At 42.2% G+C, this 20,449-nt stretch overlaps 1 protein-coding gene and 1 pseudogene across 1 annotated transcript in view; one reads left to right on the forward strand and one right to left on the reverse strand.

Annotated features, from left to right (window-relative positions):
- LOC119874421 overlaps nucleotides 1–3,433 on the reverse strand; it is a 71,832-nt pseudogene extending 68,399 nt beyond the window's left edge.
- SLC4A4 (solute carrier family 4 member 4) overlaps nucleotides 1–20,449 on the forward strand; it is a 343,382-nt gene that overhangs the window by 22,122 nt on the left and 300,811 nt on the right. The gene's annotated exons all lie outside the window — the stretch shown is intronic.

Genomic DNA, 20,449 nt, shown 5'->3' on the forward strand with positions numbered 1-20,449 from the left:
TTTTAAATATGATCTCCCCTCATTAGGTGGGCATTTAGCTTTCTTTTGTGCACGCACACACATGCAGATGACTTTTAAACCTTGAAATCAGATCATCCCCCAGTGAATAAGCTTAATTTTCATCTTTCTGTAGTGGTAAAGGAAGGTCTGAAGTGGTAAAGGAAGGTGTAAGTGGGAAGGTGATGCAAACTTTGCTACTTCACATTTGCCTTCATGATTGACTTCTTGGCGGTTAAGATGACTTTGCATTTCTAAGAACTTCATGGAAGCTCTTTTTTTAATGTAGAAAAAGTTGATGCTTGAGTTCTGTTTTCTCTCTTTTCGTTTACATTTGAGTTTAAGAAAATTTCAAAGGCTTTCTTCCATTGAGAAATTAAAAATAATATGATATAACCAGGTTATTCTTATAGACATCCAGGTATGTTTTTGGCTAGTCATATCTCCAGATTAAAAAAAGATTATTGGAAATAAAATCTAATATTGCACAGTTTATCACATCACATTAAAAGGACTGTATTGTATGTGGAAGCAAAAGTGGTTCCATCTTTTTTTGTACCAAAATCTCGTGATCTCATTTTATTTGTCACTTATGGTTTTCTTTACTCTTATGGTCCTTGCTTTCATTATCATCAGCTGGAGTCTTCTGTTTTAAATCACCTTCCTGTTTACGATTACCTGAAAAGCAAGGTAACCTAGTTGAGTTGGATTCTAGGATGCCTGGATCTGTTTCCCAGGTTGTTTGTATCATCTCTTGAGGATCCTGGGTGGAATTCAGATAAACCTCACGTAGATCTAGGGTAGTTGGGTGACCAAAAAGATGTGACCAAAAAGATGAATCATTTTTCAGCTTTTTTTCCCCTGGAGTTTTCAGACTTGAAAATGACTAGTAATTGGTTGGAATATTTTTATGACAAGTGAGTTTAGTAATATTGGTAACCTTCTGATCTTTAGAATGGTCCTATGCTCTTTATGCAATGCTAAAACTCTTCAGAAAGTCTGTGTTGGGGACGCCTGGGTGGCTTAGATAGTTAAGCGTCTGCCTTTAGCTCAGGTCATGATCCTAGGGTTCTGGGATCGAGTCCTGCATTGGGCTCTTGGATCAGCGGGGAGCCTGCTTCTCCCTCTGCCTGCCGCTCCCCATGCTGTCTATCTCTGACAAATGAATAAAAGCCTTAAAAAAAAAAAAAGAGGGAAAGAAGGAAAGTCTGTGTTGAATATTTCCTGCTCTTGAGGTTTAGTCTGCATGATCAATATAAATATGGCCTAAGTGACTCTATATGACATGAGCACATATTTATTTTTCAGTGCTCGGTATAATATGCAAATTAGAAGGACCTACACTATATGTGCTATTGGACACAATATATTTTTACTTTTGAAATTTTTATTTAATAGGCATCTCTTGTTTTGAGCATTGTATTAGGATCTTGGTAGAAAGAAGAAGCATGGCTATGCCCCCTCTAATGCCTAACAGCCTATTGAGGGGAGGTAATTCAGACACATTTAGAAAGCAGAATGCTACAACGATGCTGTAGAAACAGGTTCAAGAGCATGTAGGGTAATGAGGTACAGAGGCAATTTTTCTTTACCCCTCTTTTTTTCTTCTTTTGAATACAATGCTGAGATCACACAGCTTCACATAATAAAGATGCATCATAAAATATGGGTAGCAGTAAAATCTATGTAATACATTTTGGACACTCGAATGTCCAAATGCAGGATTATCTGTGAATGTGTCTTTCTACCTCCGTAGCCTGTAATCTCTTCAGTGAAGTGGTCATATCTTATTTTTTATATCTCTGCTCTTTGGTCTGCCATAGGGTAAGTCCTCAATAAAAGTTGCTCAAGTGGATGGACCTGGAGAGGTACAACTGCAGCAGTGAAGATGAAAAATAATAAACAGTATTGGATAATGAAAGTTCCAAAGAATTGTCTGAAAAATCTGAACAGACTTTATACCAAATGTATGACAAAGATAACTCACATTCAGAATGTTTTTCTTTGTAATTTATCTTGGGAACATTTATTCATTTGCAGATCCACGAGCTTTTTAGAGTGCTTTCAAACAAGATCTTTGTATGTCAAGGTGACTGCATCATATACTTTTCCCACAAAAACACCTTCACAAAACAGGCTTTCATAATTACCTTCCCTCTTTTTTTTTTTTTTTTTTTTACTCCTACAGATTTTCAGCTTTGGCTGATGATTTAAAAAGGATTTATAGTTTATTTGCTTTTAACGATAAAAAGACATAGTGATTCTCCTGTGATTCTATACCATGGCAAATTTAGATCTGTCATTACATGCTTTATTTAAAATACAGTAGAGAAGTTTTTCTATACCACCTCTGAAACTCCACAGTTTGCAAAATGGTAACAGCAAAATGGTACATGATAGCTTATATCATTGCTAATTTTTTTTTTTTCAAATCAGGGGGATAGACATTTTAGGCCTGTAACGCAAAATATTAACATTTAGTTTTCGCCTATGTTTTTGAGAATATACCAGCAAAAACTAGCAGCGACCTTAATGTTGCTGCATTCTGAAGTTTTAAAAACATGTGGGTATTTTTAGCAGAGCTTCCTGATAAACGGGAGCTTGAACCTGAAGAGATGGAACCCTACCTTAGTCAGGTAGACTGACTTTTATAAATCTGTGGGTAAGAAGGTGACAATTTAAAGTCATGTCCTCTATAATTTGAGAGTAAACACACAGTAACAGTAGCTCTTGGATTTATTCGATGATTGTGTGTGTATGTGTGTGCGTGTGTGTGTGTGTAAGGAGCTTATAATGCCTCATGGATTTTATGAGCACCCCATAGTATTCTTAGGTCTGAGATTGTGCAAAAGTGAGCTTTGTCTCTTGTAATCAAGGAAACAGATACAAGAAAGTAGAGGTTTTTTTTAGAGTCACTTAAGTTGGGGTGGTAGGAGTGACAACCAGCTTTGTGGATGTGACAACTGCAGTGCCTCATCACCAAGGAAGTCAGCCAACTGTTAGGATGTCTCATTGGCCATTTAGAGAGACAACTTAGGTGCCATCTAAGAAAATCTAACCTTCCAACCTTTGCATGTACAAGTGTGTCTGCCCTCAACGAGTTTGTCTTCCATCTGAAATAATAAATTCAGGCTTCATTCCAAAAATATCTGATTCTTCCCTGAAATTTTGAGGTCCATATCTCTATTATTGTTATTTTTTATCTCGAAGAATTGGATTTTGCTTAGATCCTATGCACTGACCTTTGGTTTCTCACTTGGTTAAATTCAGGGTTAGTTTTAATACAGTCGCCATTCTGTGTTTAATCTTCAGGATTAGGAATAGATCTAAACAAAATTGTGCCTGACTGGAAAAGCAGGAAGGAAGAGGCCCATGATACCATCATGTCATCATCATCATCATCATCCTTTAAAGGAATGTAGTTATAACCTATCATGATACCTTTGATGACAAGACCTCATTGAATACACATCAATATATGCATTATAACATATCAGTGTCTGTTCATAGTATGGGCTGTTGAAGGAAAACACAGTGAAGAAAACTCCTCTGGGACTAAGCAGAAGGTTGGGGTTGCCCTTGCTTGGAGCCACAGGGTGGATACCAGTTCTGACATGCACTGGTCAGAGGGACTCATGAGTACTGAGAGAGAGAAGCCAGGAGGTCCCTGAGACCAGAATTGGGTTCCTCAGGGCAGAGCTACATTGGATTGGAGAACTATGGAATGTGAAGACGTGAGGCAGAGGTTGGCATTCACTACGTGAATGAGGGGTGGTGGCCTATATTTTAATATACATAAACTGTGTGTGTGCATGTATGTATACACACAGGCATGCGTGTATGATTAGGATACTAGGTACAGTTTTGGGCAGGTCAGGTCACATGAAAAACTGGGGTGGGATAGATATTCGGGAGCTAAGCAGAGTGATTTTGCCCGAAGTCAAAGCTCCTCCAGTGTTTGGGGAAGTTTTCCAAAAATGAGAACTAAGTGTAAAGCCTAATGACCTCTCAGAATTCTCTGTCGTCTGATGTGCGCTTTGTTGTTGGCTTGCGTGTAATTTGTACTTGCTTTTATTTTCATTACTAGTAGCAATCCTGAATTTTGCCTCTTAAAAGATTGGCCTGTGACTGCAGCTCGTGACCTGTTATAAGGAGCTAGTGAGGCAGGTAGGGGTGTCTCTGTTCTTGTTTTTGGGATTGCGGACACAAGGGACTTCCACAGCTGGTGGGTTTGAAGGCAGGAACTTCTTTTGCCACCACACAGGCCCGTCTTACTGGGGATTACTGAGTTTTCACTGCACACCAGTTGCTTTTCATAAACAGCCATTCCTGTGGCTCTCTTTGGGATTGCGCACCTGTGTATCCACAGATGTCATGAAAAATGTCAAGGTAAGAGGGAAACCCCTTTCCTCTCTGCTCCCCACTCAGGCTGTCCCCTTGTAGTATGTTTGTGACTATTCAGTTGGCACTAATGCTTCAGTCATTTTTTTTGGTGTGGCCTCCTGGCATCCAGATCTATCTTAGTACATTTTGTGAGTGGCCTGTGTGGAGAACTGAACTGTCTGGGGCTCCTTCTTTGATACAGACTGATCCCGTCCTGAGGGCGTACAGATGCCTTTAGCTGTGGCCTCCTAACTTGGTTTATACAGCCTGATATACGGCACTTGAGAAAGTGTGTCATCCTCAGCCTGGGGTGATGCTGCCCAACGGCTGTTGGAGAAGTAATGGCCCCTGTGGGGAGGGAAGAGGATTGAGAGGGAATGGTTATTCACTCTACTCCAGGCGCATTGTGGATTTTCTAAGCTGTTAGCATTTCTTGGTCAAGAAATTGGTGAAACGATGGATACATTTACTAATGTTTCTGAAGCTTTTTCACGTCATAGAATACTTAGTAAGTAATAATATTTGGACAGCACTCTGGGTAAACAATCCAGACATCTTGCGGCTGGAGGTCACTGGCCTGGGACTCTGGCTGTGTCTGGCCCTGCCTGGTAGTCCCCAGGAATGGGGAATGGACCTCTCAGTCCACCTGTAAGTATTCCCAGGACACTGATCAGAACTATCAAGATTCACAGTTGACACAGTAGCAGCTTTATCCAGTGAAGCAAATCCTATGCTGGGAGCTTAGGTAATGGTTTTGCTTCTACTGTGATTTCTTCATGTTCTTAGAACCTCCTTTGGTCTGAATTGTGTTATCTCTAACCCAGACTCAATATGATACCTACCTTGTTAGCTGTTAGGCATGTTGAAAAAAATAATTTGTGTGAACTCTTTGAGCACCTTGAAAGTGTATCGTAGCCTGTATGATACGGCGGTATTACAACATTTTGTAAGTATTTTGTCTATCCTCCTGTCTTCTACTTGGTCCTGTTGATTGTACAGAGTAGATGAAAACAACACAGATGGGCTTGGTTTTTTAATTGTTTTGAATTCATTAATTTGCTTTTGACTGCTTTTTTTGGTTTATTAAGAACTTTGTATTCTGGTTCTGTCCAAGGTGCAGATGGTCATGCTTTCAAAACACCGTATTGTCATAACAGCACCCATTTAAAATAATCAGTCCGCTGCTCTCAGTTTCACCATTTTCAGCACCGTTGATTTGGTCCTTGAGGAGAAGGTGATGCTCTTCCCTGATACTCTGGGTCTGATCCTCCAGGAACCCCCAACCACTTTGTATCTTTCTCAGGTTACTAGGGAGGGAGAACTAGACAAATGAACCCTGTGCTGGGCACATTCGCAGCCCATAGGGGATGGCAAAGGTGTTCGAGTCAGACAGTTCTGAGTGTGAATTTCCATTCTTCCCTTTTTAGCCTCTGTACCCTCAGGCATTCTCCTTATGGCTCTCAGACTGCATTTCCTCCTGTGTGGAATGTAGCTGGTCGTAACGGCAGGGAGTGTGTGTTGTTGTGAAGATCATAAGTGAACCATCTATAGGGACCGGCAAATAGTAGGTACACAACAAAGCGTGTCTGTGATTATCATTACAGATAATTTCTTAGTGTCATATAGAGCCAGTAGTGTTACTATAAACTACCAAGTTTGTTATTTCTATTTTAGGAAATTACTAATTTCAGAAAATTAGTTCTTACCAAAGATATGTTAGTGAAGACCCCAGAATACGTTCTTTTCCCCTTTATTTTGTTGCTTTTATCCCTCAGTCACGTCCATCCTTAAATTTTCTTTTATTCTGACTTAACACATTAACATTTGGGGTCATTTTTTTAATTTTTTTTTTTATTTATTTATGATAGTCACAGAGAGAGAGAGAGAGAGAGAGAGAGAGGCAGAGACACAGGCAGAGGGAGAAGCAGGCTCCGTGCACCGGGAGCCTGATGTGGGATTCGATCCCGGGTCTCCAGGATCGCGCCCTGGGCCAAAGGCAGGCACCAAACCGCTGCGCCACCCAGGGATCCCTCATTTTTAAGTTTTTTCTTGGTCTACAAGAAGGTCAGTGTTTCACAGTGTGACCACCTATCAAAAATACTCTGCTGACTTATTTCTAGTCCTCAGCCATGTTCCCAGTTAGCCCTCTGAGTATTATCAACAAGTTGTGAAATTTGACCTCTGGTATATCAAGAGGTAAAAGCTTGATGAGTTCTTTCCTTGATGCCCCTGTACTTCCTATAAAGTTAGGAGAGGGAAGCTTCCCTCATCCTTCCCTCCTACTCTGGACCTCGTAAGCTTAGAAAAAGACTTTAGCAGAACTACCTGGTAGTTCTGAGAAGGAGGCTGGCATGGGAGTGCTAGCAATAGGCAGAGCTGGGTTTGAGTTCCATCTTGGCCACCTGCTAGCAGTGTAATGTTCATAGACTTGTGCCTATCTGCGAAAAGTTAAGGACCCTGAGCATCATAGTGCCAGCTGTGTGTGTTGCCTGCAGCTCTTTGCCGAGCACTGAGCATACAGAATACTTTGTTCACAATTAAACAATGTTGGGATTACTAAACCCATTTATCAGATGAGGAAATTGAGACCAAGAGCTAATAACCTGAATTACATTCATTTTATAAAAAAAAGTCTTTCCTAAATTTTTAAAGGCAAGTTTGTGAGTGGGACAAGGTTGGGAGAATCCGAATTAGACGAGAAATTTTAGACTTGCCCAAACATCAGCATTTAGAGTGTATTAGACTTATCTTTCCTGAGACTGAATAATAAGATGTTTCTTCTATTGAGTGAGTGGTCAGTGCTAATGCCAAGCAGTGCCCATCAATAATGTAACGAAGCAGTGAATGAGTTGGCTACCAACAAAGTGGCATTTATATAGCTTAGTGAGTAGTTTTTATGTGTAGATGCTTATTATATGCTTGCCTTTCAAAGCCCATCGTAAAGAAAAATGGATCTGTGAACATAACAGAGGCAGGTAACCCTAAGCCGGTCATCACTTCCATTTGGTAGAAGAGTGACATCATTTGCACTAAGCTGGTCTTTCCTGGTGTCGACTGTTGGTTTTGCAAAACTCTGAGTACTGGCAGGAAGGCTAACAAAACAGACCTGGAGGTCTCTGTCAAGGCTGGAATGTGGTGGTGATAGTCTGACTGGCACGGTTTTGGCTCTTTCCCCTTCAGCTTGGCTGCAGCTGGTAAGTTGGGGGGACTATGAAAGTTCAAACAAGGGGAGATTGGACAGAAAGGAAGCTAAACTTAAGACTCTTCTTGGCAGGGGGAATTTTTCCTAATATTCAGATGAAGACATAGGTTTTCCTTTTTAACTAATGGTTTGAGAACTCGATTCGAGTTGGTAATAGTTTGCAAGCAAGTCCCAGAGGTTCAGAGAAGGGATGTTGTGACGCTGAGCAGGTCTTCAAGAATGAATTGGTGTTTTTACTTTGGTCTTTATGTGTCATGTGTTTGTCCAGATGATTGATTTTTGAAATAAGGAGCAAATTTTTTTACATTTGAAACAAATGTAAAAAGAATTGCCTTAGAATATAAGTGTACGTTGTTTCTTCTTGGGGTAGGTTTGTCTCAACCCAACTGATTGTAGTTAATTTTATTTGTGATTATCTGTTAGAGATAACACTAGTATTTATCCTCTGATTGCCGCTATTCGTTTGATGACCTTTCTAACCAAATGCATTCTGCTTTTAATTTGTTTTTGGAATGCCATCATTATATATGGTCGTTTGGAACTCAAACTGTGTTTCTCCATAGGAAACAATGTTAGAGTGATGCTTTGGGTTTCACTGAGCCCAAGCAAGTCTGTTTCATCTGTCATGTACCTAAAGTGATCCTTTTGGCATTGTACTATTATTAGTTGATTTTAATACTACTAGTTGATAACATATATGGTTCTGTCACTTAGAGACTTTTTTCCCCCTGGTCAACTCACTTATATCTTTAAATCTCTATTTCATCAATTGTACATTGGGGGTATTAATACCATTTATCTCATGGACTGATAGTAAGGTTCAAATATTGTCCAAGCAAAGCCCTTATTATATTAGCTTATGTTATTATTACTGTAATTTGGCCACATTTGTAGTCAGTTGATTTTTGTGAGTTGGCTTTGTAACATAACCAAAAATATAATAATATTTCTTTGGGAAAAATTGGTGTCCTGTATTTGGCAAGAAGGGAAGTATGGTGTCACCGAGAACACCCTTCCTGTGCTTTTCCCTTGGACCCCATCAATGTCTAGCAACAGAAGAACTATGATGGTTTTTAGATACTTTTTGTTCTTCCAGGTGCCGGAGAAAGCTCACTGTCTCAGACACAGACATCATGTATTTGTCCGTACAGGCAGTCCTGACTTTTCATAGGTTCAGCTTTCATACAAACCATACTTGGATATATGCGAACCCCCATAATTCACCTTTTGCATTCTGCTGGTGTTTTTTGGTATGTCTGCTAAGAAGTGGAGGGGCATTAGCAATGACTTCTGTTTGGCTTTGCACACAGCCAGTGGTGCAGAGTTGTCAGCATCGCCGGGCTTATGTGCACCTCTGTGTTCGTTGCCGCAGGTGTTAGAGTGCTCCGTTGCATTTTCCAGTGCAATTTTACACAAATAAGGGGAGAAATTAAAAGTGCTGATGCTAATACTAAGAAACATAGGTCTCATAAGCTTTGCTTGTTTTGACTAAGATGGACAGGATGAGCCATGCCAGTCAACCAAGTACTTGTTGGATTAGAGCCTATATATTAAGAAGGACAAGAGAAAAACATGTTGAAATGCCTAATACACACTTTTATTAATTATGTCTAAAATGAAGGATATGAATGTGGTTTTAGAGTTGTTATATTCTTTAGATACAGAGCTATCTTTATAACAGGTAAATATATTTGTTGTGACTTTTGGATTATACTTGTTTTCTGGAATGCATTGGCAGAGAAGAAGAGAGACTTATATAGAATAGTTTTGAAATTTTTTTTAAAGATTTTATTTGGGACGAATAAAATCCCAAGGAGCCTGGGTGGCTCAGCGGTTGAGTGTCTGCCTTCAGCTCAGGGCATGATCGGGCTCCTTAGAGGGAGCCTGCTTCTCCCTCTGCCTGTATCTCTGCCTCTCTTTTTGTGTCTCTCATGAGTCTTTTTTTAAAAGAGATTTTATTTATTTTGAGAGAGAGAGAGAGAGATTACAAGCAGGAGTGAAGAAAGAGGGCAAAGCAGACTCTCCCCTGCTGAGCAGGGAGCCCGATGTAGGACTTGATCCCAGGACCCCAGGATCATGACCCGAGCTGAAGGCAGATGCTCAACCAACTGAGTCATCCAGGTACCCCACAGTTTTAACGTTTTTAGAAAGCATTTTATTTTGGCAGATTTGAAACATGAACAAACAAAAAAAGTGAAGAAAATAGTACAGTGAACTCCTATGTACCTATTACCCAGCTTCAACAATTACCAACACGTTGACAGTCTTGTTTCATATTCTTCCTCCAACCCCTTTTCTTGCTGGAGTATTTTAAAGCAAATCATAAATCATACCATTTCACCAGTTAATAAATACGTCAGTGTTTATTTCTAAGAAATAAAGACATGAAAAAAAGTAACCTCAATTCATTATCATACCTGATAAAATGAACAGTTCCTAAGTACATCTAATAATTAATACTCAGGTTTCCTTGATTGTCTTAAAAACATTTTTAAAACAATTGATTTGTTTGAATACATATACTGCATTTGATAATTAAGCCTATTGGTTTTTTGTTAGCTACCAGGTCAAAGAAGGTTATTTTTAGGTTGGGGAGTACCATACTTCTGCAGGGTTGGCGGCTACTGGATAACAAAGGAAGCCACTAGAGCCAAAGAAGCATTTATTCCATCCGTAGGCAAGAGATGGCAAGCCAAGGGCATTTCCCCTCAAAATACAATAAGCATAACTATGGAATTGGCAGTCTTCCTATGTCCTTCCCATTCTTTTTAAACATTTTTTTCTTTAAGCAGGGTGTGGAGCCTGACATGAGTTTGAACTCATGACCCTGAGCTCAAGACCTGAGCTCAAGACCTGAGCTGAGATTATGAGTCAGACACTTAACTGACTGAGCCACCCAGACTCCCCATATGTCCTTCTCATTCTTATAAAATTAATCTAGAAAAGTTATTGTTAAAAACAGCTTCAAATGTGTTCTTTATTATTTAAAGCATAGATTTGAATCATAGGTGTCAAAAAGCCATCAATAAATCAATTCCATGCTATTCTCCCCATATCTGGCTATTAATCATCTGCTTTGACATCTTCTAACATTGCTACTGCTCTCTCTGGGGTCAGTTTAGGTAGACAAGGATTCAGGTGGCAACTGCTTGAGTCATGAACTCCAAGGCTAGTTAGCAGAAGTTAATAAAGATTGTATGGATACAGGATGCCAGGTGGCCTTAGTTCTGAGCACTGATGCATTGCTCAGTACCTTTGCAAAGCTGGCATTAGTGTGCAGACACTGGACACTGGGGTCAGCCTTCTGTGGTGTGCTGGTCTACCCATGGCTCTGCAGACACAGGACTGGGTCAGCTCTGGCAAGGCTGTCATAGGACCCTGACCCACAGACCCTGCCTGTAACTGCTCTGCTACATTCTGAGTGGAACGATGTTCCAAGAAGGACCTTGCTGGAAATGTTTACATAATGACAAAGATTTAAAAAGTAAAGAAGACCATAAGCTTGAGGAAAAAATCACTTCTGTTCAGAACTGTTCAGTGGTTCGTTGCTCAGAGTAAATGTCAAGCCTTTAGAACAGCCTCCCAGGCCACGCAGCCTGCCCTTTCACTGCCTATACATCTCTGACCTTATCTTCTAGCCTCCACGTTCACTCAGCTTTAGCCACTTGTCTCCTTGATGTTCCAAGAATCTGCCAGGCTCTTTCCTGCCTCAAGGCCTTTTCATTTGCTCTTCCTTCACACACTCACTTCCTCACCTCCTTCAGGAGGTCTTTGCTTAACTACCACCCAAATATTCCCTAAGTACCTATTTAAAACTGCCCCCTCCATATCCCGCCCCCATCCCCATCCTTGGCCTACCAGCACATGCTAAATCTCTTTCTTGCTTACATTTCCTCAGAGGAGTGTCACCTTCTGTAGTACACAATTTACTTTTAAATTTTGTTTATCATCTATTTCTCACCATGAGTTTATCCTTAGTGCCTAGAATAATGCCTAGTTGTAGTAGACACTCAAGAAATTGTTTAAATGAATGAATTAATGAGTTAAACTCTGGAAAATTTGATCACAAGTATACACAGAAGGATTCCTTGTGGGAAATGAAGGACACACTTTGAACAACCTTGTGGAGAGAGACCCTTTAGTAGGGAACAAAGAGTAGAGATGTGTCTTCATTATTCATGTAACAGTGAAGTGTGCTCATAAAGTTTGTGGGATAAAAGTTGTTTTTCTGTTTAGTGGCGTAGCCCATATGGTAAGTGATGTACCCTTCTCACATTTGTTACAGTAGATCCTTGGCATGTGTGAACCTAACAATTGTGATTTCAGCTCTTTGTTGGCGGCCCTGAATGGTTATATGGTGTAGACGCTGCTTTATAGCAGTGCATGTGGTGAACTGTGTGGGTGGTGAGCCCAGACTGAGCCTAGTGGATGGGCTACCTCCTGCATTGCAGGTCATCCTGGTTGCTTTCTTTACCCTGAGGATTGAGAAACTCATAAAGGTATACTTGACTACATGGTATATCAGAAATTATGCTACAGGGATATTTGTGAATTTGAGTATTTGCAAAATTAGGTTGGGAGAGACAATGTTTCATGAATGTCAAGGGTCTGTATGGTCTATGGGTGACCTGGTTTGTCTTTCAGCAAAAGTCTGTTTAATATTTGTGATTCCAGGTTCCTAAAGGTTTAGAACAGATTTCAAAATAGCCAAAGAGAGGCAGCATGATAGATAGTGGCTAAGAACACAGAACCGTAGGCCTAGACTGCCTGGGTTCACATTCTGACTCAACAGTTACTAGCTGGATGACTTTGGGCAAGTTACTTAATATCTCTGTGCTTAAGAGATAATGAAGACAAAAATGGTACATACATCATTGGATTGGTGTCAGAACTAAATGAGTTAATAACACTTGTCTAGCAGTTACAGCAGTGGCTGGCAAATAGTAAGCTCAACCTAAGTGTTTGCTAAGTAAGAATAAAGGCATTTATTTGGGAGGCATGTTAGAGGATGCTTAAGTCTTTGGCCAGTAGGCACACCAAGAGAGGGAAAGAGGTGAGAATAATTGATGTAATTTGTAGACATATTTCAGTTAACCAATATAAAAAAAAAAACTCGAAGGTAGTGCCTAACAGGCATGGATTATTTAATTATACAGGAATAGAGTAGAGTGGATGTAATTGTGGATTGCTTTAGATGGCCTGCTTGGTCTTCTCACATCACATTGTACTGTGTGATTTGTGGTTAATTATTTAATGTCAAACTTTAAGTCTAAGATGGGTTTGTGAAAAGTACTTACCTCATGGAGTTGTCATGAGGATTTAATAAAAAAAACATTGTAAAGTGCTTAGCACAGTACTTGGCATGTGGTAAGTGTTTAAAAATGGGACTCTTTTTTTTTTCAAATTAATGGATGATGAGAGTCCCTAATCTCAATTCCTACATTGTTATAGGTGTTGAAATCTTTTGGCTAAAAGTCTAAGGCCTATTCTGTTTCTGAACCAGTCAGACAAAATTTCACAGCGTTGAGAAAGAAATAATGCGTGCTTGAGGTTAGCTAACAAGAACTCAGCCAAATGCTAGGAGCCTCATCTCCACCAGTGGCTGTGATGGTTCAGGACGGAAGATGTGAGCAGTATGGCTGCCACATTGGGTAGAGGTTGGCACCTTTCTCTGGAGTCAGCTCTGGGTGTTAGAGGTGGGTAGGTCAGGGGCTGTGCCTGACCAGTGCCATCCAGCTGACTCCCAGTGCTGTGTCCTAGAACGAACTCCTGCTCTTGAGTCTCTATTCACCTGTCAACCAGGATCTTACTAGAGGTCATGGTAAAATCCACAATAAATGTATGTGAAATCATCATCTAAAATGAAACGTATGACAAATCAAAACCACAATGAGATACCACCTCACACCTGTCAGAATCTAAATCTAATCTAAAATTAACAACACAGGGGATCCCTGGGTGGCGCAGCAGTTTGGCGCCTGCCTTTGGCCCAGGGCGCGATCCTGGAGACCCGGGATCAAATCCCACATCGGGCTCCCGGTGCATGGAGCCTGCTTCTCCCTCTGCCTGTGCCTCTGCCTCTCTCTCTCTCACTGTGTGCCTATCATAAATAAATAAAAAAAAATTAAAAAAAAAAAACTTTAAAAAAAAAATTAACAACACAGGAAACGATAGATGTTGGTGAGGATGATGAGAAAGGGGAACCCTCTTGCGCTATTGGTGGGAATGCAAACTGGTGCAGCCACTCTGGAGAACAATGTGGAGATTCCTCAAGAAGTTAAAAATAGAGCTACCCTATGACCCAGCAATTGCACTACTACATATTTATCCAAAGGATACAAAAATGCTGATTCAAAGGGGCACGTGATCCCTAAGGTGCATAGCAGCATTATCTATAATCGCCAAATTATGGAAAGAGCCCAAATGTCCATCAGCTGATAAACAGATGAAGAAGTGGTATATATACACAAGGAAATATTACTCGGCCATTGAAAAGAAATGAAACCTTGCCATTTGCAACAACGTGGATGGAGCCAGAGTGTATTATGCCAAGCGAAATAAGTCAGAGAAAGACAAATACCATATGATTTCATTCATATTTGGAATTTAAGAAACATAACAGATGAAAACAGGGGAAAGGAAGAAAAAATAAAATAAGATAAAAATAGAGAGGGAGGCAAACCATAGAGACTTTTAACTATAGAGAATAAACTGAGGGTTGCTGGAGGGGAGTGGGTAGGCAGATGAGCTAAATGGGTGATGGGTACTAAGGAGGGCACTTGGGATGAGCACTGGGTATTATATTTAAGTGATGAATTACTAAATTCTGTCCCTGAAACCTATACTACACTGTATGTTCACTAACTTGAATTTGAATTTAAATTAAAAAATGAAATGTTTGAATTAACTGTGGATATTAGTTATCTGTGCTATTCCTGTGCCAATTACCATAAATAATTAACATTAACTATGTATAAATGTAAGGTTTGGCTAAAATTTCCAGTGCTCAAGATTTATATTGACATTTTAAATCCTAATTTCCTCTTCAAGTAGCTACTATGAGGGTCTTTATTGGTTTACCTAAACAAGTTTCAGAATTTTATTTGTCTAGTTACAGGTCTCAGGAACAAAATTGAACTTTCTTTATGACTTCTTATACTTCTTCAAGTTTTTTTTTTTTTTTTTTTTAAGATTTTATTTATTTGAGAGAGAGCATGAGCAGAGGGAGGGGGCAGAGGGAAAGGAAGAAGAGACTCCCTGCTGAGCAGGGAACCAGATGTGGGGTTTGATCCCAGTGGATCCCAGGACACTGGGATCCTGACCTGAGTCAAAGGCAGGCATTTAAATGACTGAGCCACCTAGGTGCCCCATTCTTCAGGGTATTTTTAAGGCAATTTAAGCTGCAGTTTATTTTTAAGTTTATTCATTTGTACATTCATTGAACAAATATTTTCTTAGAGTCTTCTACAAGGCAGGTCCAGGTGCCTCTTAACTTTTTAGTTTAAACAGATGGGGAAATTCTGATTTGAATTTCATTCTGCCTTTACATATTTCAGTCTAGTTATAGTCTCTGTGAAGGGTTAAGTTCTTAAATTAGCCAATAAGGAGAAGAGTAGATATTTAAAATCATTCTTAAAAAATACCTTAATTCACCCACAGACATAACATCTTTCAGAGAATACAACATAGCCCTTTTCTTCTTGTTTTGGAACAAATCACTGTTTTCTTTTTTTTTTTTTTTAATTTTTATTTATTTATGATAGTCACAGAGAGAGAGAGAGGCAGAGACACAGGCAGAGGGAGAAGCAGGCTCCATGCCGGGAGCCCGACGTGGGATTCGATCCCGGGTCTCCAGGATCACGCCCTGGGCCAAAGGCAGGCGCCAAACCGCTGCGCCACCCAGGGATCCCAAATCACTGTTTTCTTTAGTTGAATACCAAACCATGTAATTGGAAGTTTGCTCATGTATATTGTTTTTTAAAAATATTTTATTCATTTATTCATGAAAGACACACATACACACAGAGAGGCAGAGAGACAGGCAGAGGGAGAAGCAGGCTCCATGCAGGGAGCCCGATGCGGGACTCGATCCTGATACTCCAGGATCATGCCCTGAGCCAAAGGCGGATGTACTTAACCGCTGAGCCCCCCAGGCGTCCCTCGTGTATATTGCTTGAAAAATACTTTTAGGACCTTTAAACTTACAGATGCATTTAGTACCAAACAGGTACCTATCCTCATTGTACCCTTTCTTCATTGGTTGGTTCATTCATTCATTCATTTGTTCATTCATCAGCATTTAAAGAGCACTTAGGATATATAGTGACTGTGCTTTACACTGGAGTTAAAAAGAGCATGGAAAGATGATACCTGCTCTCAAAAGAGTTCATAATGTGGTGGGGATGACATGTCCAAGTGCAGGCGCGTGAGCTTCAGCGATAGTGACAGCGTAGTGTTGTACGTGCCATATGAGAAGCAGACAGGTTCAGGGGGCTGCTGAGAACAGAGGAACACAATGGCTTGGTAGTCTCTTCGGGGCATGCTGTGGCATGGGGGATGACAGGAGCTAAGTGTGACAAGCTCGTGACAGGCCTTAAATTCCATGTCGAGCAGTTTGGACTTCATCTTCAATATAATTGAGAACCATTGAATGATTTTTAAAAGGCGAATGATACCAAATGGTATTTTTATAAATGGATGGGTTACAGGAGAGTGGGTTCAGAGCGGGGGACGAGTTAGAGCCCATGGGTGGGAGGGCAGGGAGGAAGCCGCCCATCACATATTGACTTCTAAGCCCGAACATACTGGAGCGTCCCTCAACTCACAGCTGTCTTGCAGGATGGTTTCTACTATAGATATTCCCTTTCCCCATATTACCCTGAGGTTTATCTTCTTCTCTTGGCTCTGCCGTCTTTATTCTGTGGCTGGTTGGGCTCTGGCTTTTGGCTGAAGACCTGGCAGTGGTGAGGAGGAAGGGGGAGAGGAGAGACTTGCCCACAGCTGCCCTCCTGGTTTCTCACATGGAGTATCCCCAGCCTTTTCCTCTTGCCTTCACCTTCTCTTAGGACCTTTCTGATTTTCGCACCAGAGCATATGAAAAAGGGCAATTGAAAGTTAAAAGAATTGAGAAGGGAGCCTTCTTTCCCTGCCCCCAACAGTAAAAACTGAGAAAGCTTTCAAAGGACAAGGTGCTGAATCTCTGCATTTAGAGGAATGAGACCATTCTGTTCTTCAGGTGGAACTCGGGGCAGAAGCAACGCACAGTGGTTGTGGAAGCGCATGGAAAGGGCCACTAACAAAATCAAAGAGGGTGTGGCTGCGGGGTGCAGGCTAAATGAGGCGAGTCGTGCAAGTCATTCCCTTCTTTGCACACTTGATGCCCTGTCTGGTTACTTCTCCCTTCATCTATCACATGCCCTGAACCTCCATTTCTTTCCTCACCCCCTAATTCCTGTGTCCTCTCTGCTACCAGTTCTTTTCTTGTCCTTTGTTGCTGAGTCTGCTGCAGCCTTTCAGAGCTCAGTCAGCAGTCTGGGGACAGAGAGTAGAGCAGACCTTGCCCCAACATAGAAAAGATGGGACACAGGAGTTGGGGCCTTTTGGTGATGAGCGGCAGTTTATCTGTAGTCTCCCCAGGCGACACTCCCGTGCCTTTGCTCTTAGAGACCGAATTAAGGCCTTGGGGTCTGTAGGACTTGATTCTCTGGTACTTTCTGGGCCCTTAGGGACCTTAGATTTAAATTCAACTAAAACTAATTGAATTTATCTACTCCAGGAACTTCTTTAATTCCTTGAATGTTATGAAGTATTTTTAGGCTCATTTTAAAGGCCGCTGGAGTGCGATGGAAGCTGACGTTCCGGGGTTAGCACAGAGCGCGCCTGGGACTTGGGCTGGCCGGCCTGCTTCTGCATAGATGTGGAAGGGCCAGTCCTGGTATGTGACCATCATAAAAATTGTGCTCCAAGGGGAAATTTTTTTAAAAGAGCAGATTCGTAAATGAGCTTTTAGTTTTTTTTTTTTTTGAAACTTTTGTTGAACTGTTTTAGATGCACATGCATATTTGAGAAATAATACAGAGAGATTTCTTGTACACTCTGCCAGTTTTTCCCAATGTCAGCATTTCTACAACTTTAGTATAATATCAACCACCAAGATATTGGCTCTGATATGATACACTGAACTTACCCAGATTTCCTCAGTTTCACCTATCCTCATTTTTTCTTTTTTTTCCCTAAAGATTTATTTATTTATTTTGGAGGGAGGAAGAGAGAGAGAGAGAGAAAGACACACAGAGAGAGAGAGAACACACACGGGGAGGTGGGCAAAAGGGGAGAGAGAGAGAATCCTTAAGCAGACTCCCTGCTGAGTGGGGAGACCAATGAGGGGCTTGAACCCAAGGATGCTGAGATCAGGACCTGAGCCGAAATCAAGAGTTGGATGCTGAGCTGACTGAGCCACCCAGGCGCCCCACTTACCCTCATTTTTCTGTGTATTTGTCTGTATGTATTAAGTTCTATGTAATTGTATCACTGTGTGGATCCATGTATCCACCACCGTAGGTAAGACACTGAACAGAGCCAATTTCACAGGATCCTCATGTTGTTCTTTTATAGCCACAAACACCCTCCTGTCCACCCCCCCAACCCCCCAGTTTCTACCCCTGGCCACCCTAATCTGTCCTTCATATCTAGAATTTTGTCATTTCAAAAAATGTTACATAAATGGGATCATACAATACATAACCTTTTGGGATTAGCTTTTTTCACTCAGCATGACCGCCTGGAGATTCATTTAACTTGTTCTGTGTATCAATAGTTTGCTCCTTTTGTCACTGCGTGGTATTCCATACTTTGTTGAACTGTCACCTGTTGAGAGGCGCCTGGGCTAATTCTAGCTTTTGGCCATTGCAAATAAAGCTGCTGTGAACCTTCATGTCCAGGTTTCTGTGTGACCGTAAGTTTTCATTTCTCTGGGATAAGTGCCCAAGAGTACAAATGAACTTTTAATGCAGTTCATAAATCCAGATTTATGTTTGGCATGATCCTGCCCTGGATTACGTTTTCACCTTTTATCCAGTCTGCAGCCTGATTCCATTGGGGCTGTCACCCATTTCTCCCTGGCCCTGGGCCTGTGTAAATTTCCAGACTGATTAGGGCCCTCCTGAACTCCGTGGCGGGGTTTGCTTTGCTTTGTTGCTGGCTGATCTCGGGGAGTTGCCTCTGGCCATCGGTCATGCCTGTCAGGTCTGTTGCATTGATGTCTCTTTACCCCAACGATCACGTCCGGAGCTCCAGCGGCCTCTACAGTGACACCCACAACTGCCGTCTTGTCTCTTCCTCCCTGGGGAGCGGAAGGCCCCTGGGAGACCCGCTGAAGCTTGGACCCAGCGCGGTCGCAGCCTTTCTTCTGCTCTTGCCCTCCGCCTCCCTGTAGTGAGCACATGTTGCCAAAAGGTGGCACTGCTCCTTGCAGCCACTGCTGTGGCTTGTCCCCGTCGCCTATGGTTTGGAGACTCGATACTGTTCTTGAATTGTGTGTTGTAAGTGTGGAAAGCAGATTTCCCGAAACCGCAAAGGCACCAGTAAAACACTGTGCAGTTTAAAAAAAGATTGAAAGAACATATCATGCTTGCAAATGGTGCCTAATGAAAATGGTCCCCCGCTTCTTAGAAATGACTTGAATAGGGAATAGAATTCAGAGATGTGTGTCTGAGTGTATAATTTTAGATGTCAGGACTGATTGTTGCTTTCTGTGTGGCTCCTGAAGAAGACCTGTGAACATGCTGCTTTTTGCCTTCCCTGTGTCCTAAGACCAGCAAAGTAGGAGGGCCGGCCTGCTTCCGAGCTCCGAGGCCTGAGATTGGCACCTCTTCGTCCTGGTGGAGGCCCTTATGCAGGCTGAAGATAGACTTTTCAGGGCGGCAATGGCTAAAAATAACAAAACTCTTTACTTCTTAGTATCTGTCTGCCCCCCTGTGTGCGTCACTTTGGTGTGCGTGAGGGCATGTGGATAAAGAACTGTTTAAACATTTGCTGTGCACTGGCAAGCTGTTGTAAAGTGCGAGATTATGGGGTTCATTAGACGTCGTAAACACATCAAACTAGTGAGGAGAAAGCAGGGTGGCTTAGAGCATGAGGTGAACTAATGCACTTTTTTTCTGCCTGAGCAGAAGGAACCGTCATTGTCAAACTCACGCAGGGACGTGCAGGAACTGGAGCTATTCTGCGCCCCAGGATGCCATCCCGTGCTGCCTTTTGGAAAATGGGCAGAAAGGCCCGGTGTGGAGGGTGTGGAGGGTGTGGAGGGTGTGGAGGGTGTGGAGGAGGAGGGTGTGGAGGAGGAGGGTGTGGAGGAGGAGGGTGAGCCGGCCCTGGGATTGGGGCTGCCAGCCCCGGAGCGGGTCCTTCGCGCGCAGCCTGCTGCCGGGCTGGACGGTCCGTTTTGGCCCCGGGGAGTCTCGGTGTTGCTGCTCCTGTGACCCTGCAGCTCACGACACGGCGGGGGGCAGGTGGCTCCCCCTCAAGCCGTGACCTCCTTGCTGGTGCATCCTTTGGCAAAAGCCTTAGGTTAAGAGGAAACTCGCCCTGTATGAAGTCATGACCCTGAAACCAGATGCTATTACCCTAGAGATGGTGAAAGCCGCCCGGGGAGGGGGAGGGGGAGGGGGAGGGGGAGGGGGAGGGGGAGGGGGAGGCGGGCGGGAGGGCAAGTGAGGCGAACCTAGAGGCCAGCACCCCCGGAGACCTTCAACCTTTAGCAGCGCCCTGCTCTGCAGCTTGGGGGCTGGCGGCCTGCCACCTGCTGACTGGCTGAGTGGCAGCTGCTTGCGCGGCGCGGACTAGCTGGTGAGCACGTTGGCAGTTGGC

This window comes from Canis lupus, chromosome 13 (genome assembly GCF_011100685.1).
Source record: "Canis lupus familiaris isolate Mischka breed German Shepherd chromosome 13, alternate assembly UU_Cfam_GSD_1.0, whole genome shotgun sequence".
Lineage (NCBI taxonomy): Eukaryota > Metazoa > Chordata > Mammalia > Carnivora > Canidae > Canis > Canis lupus.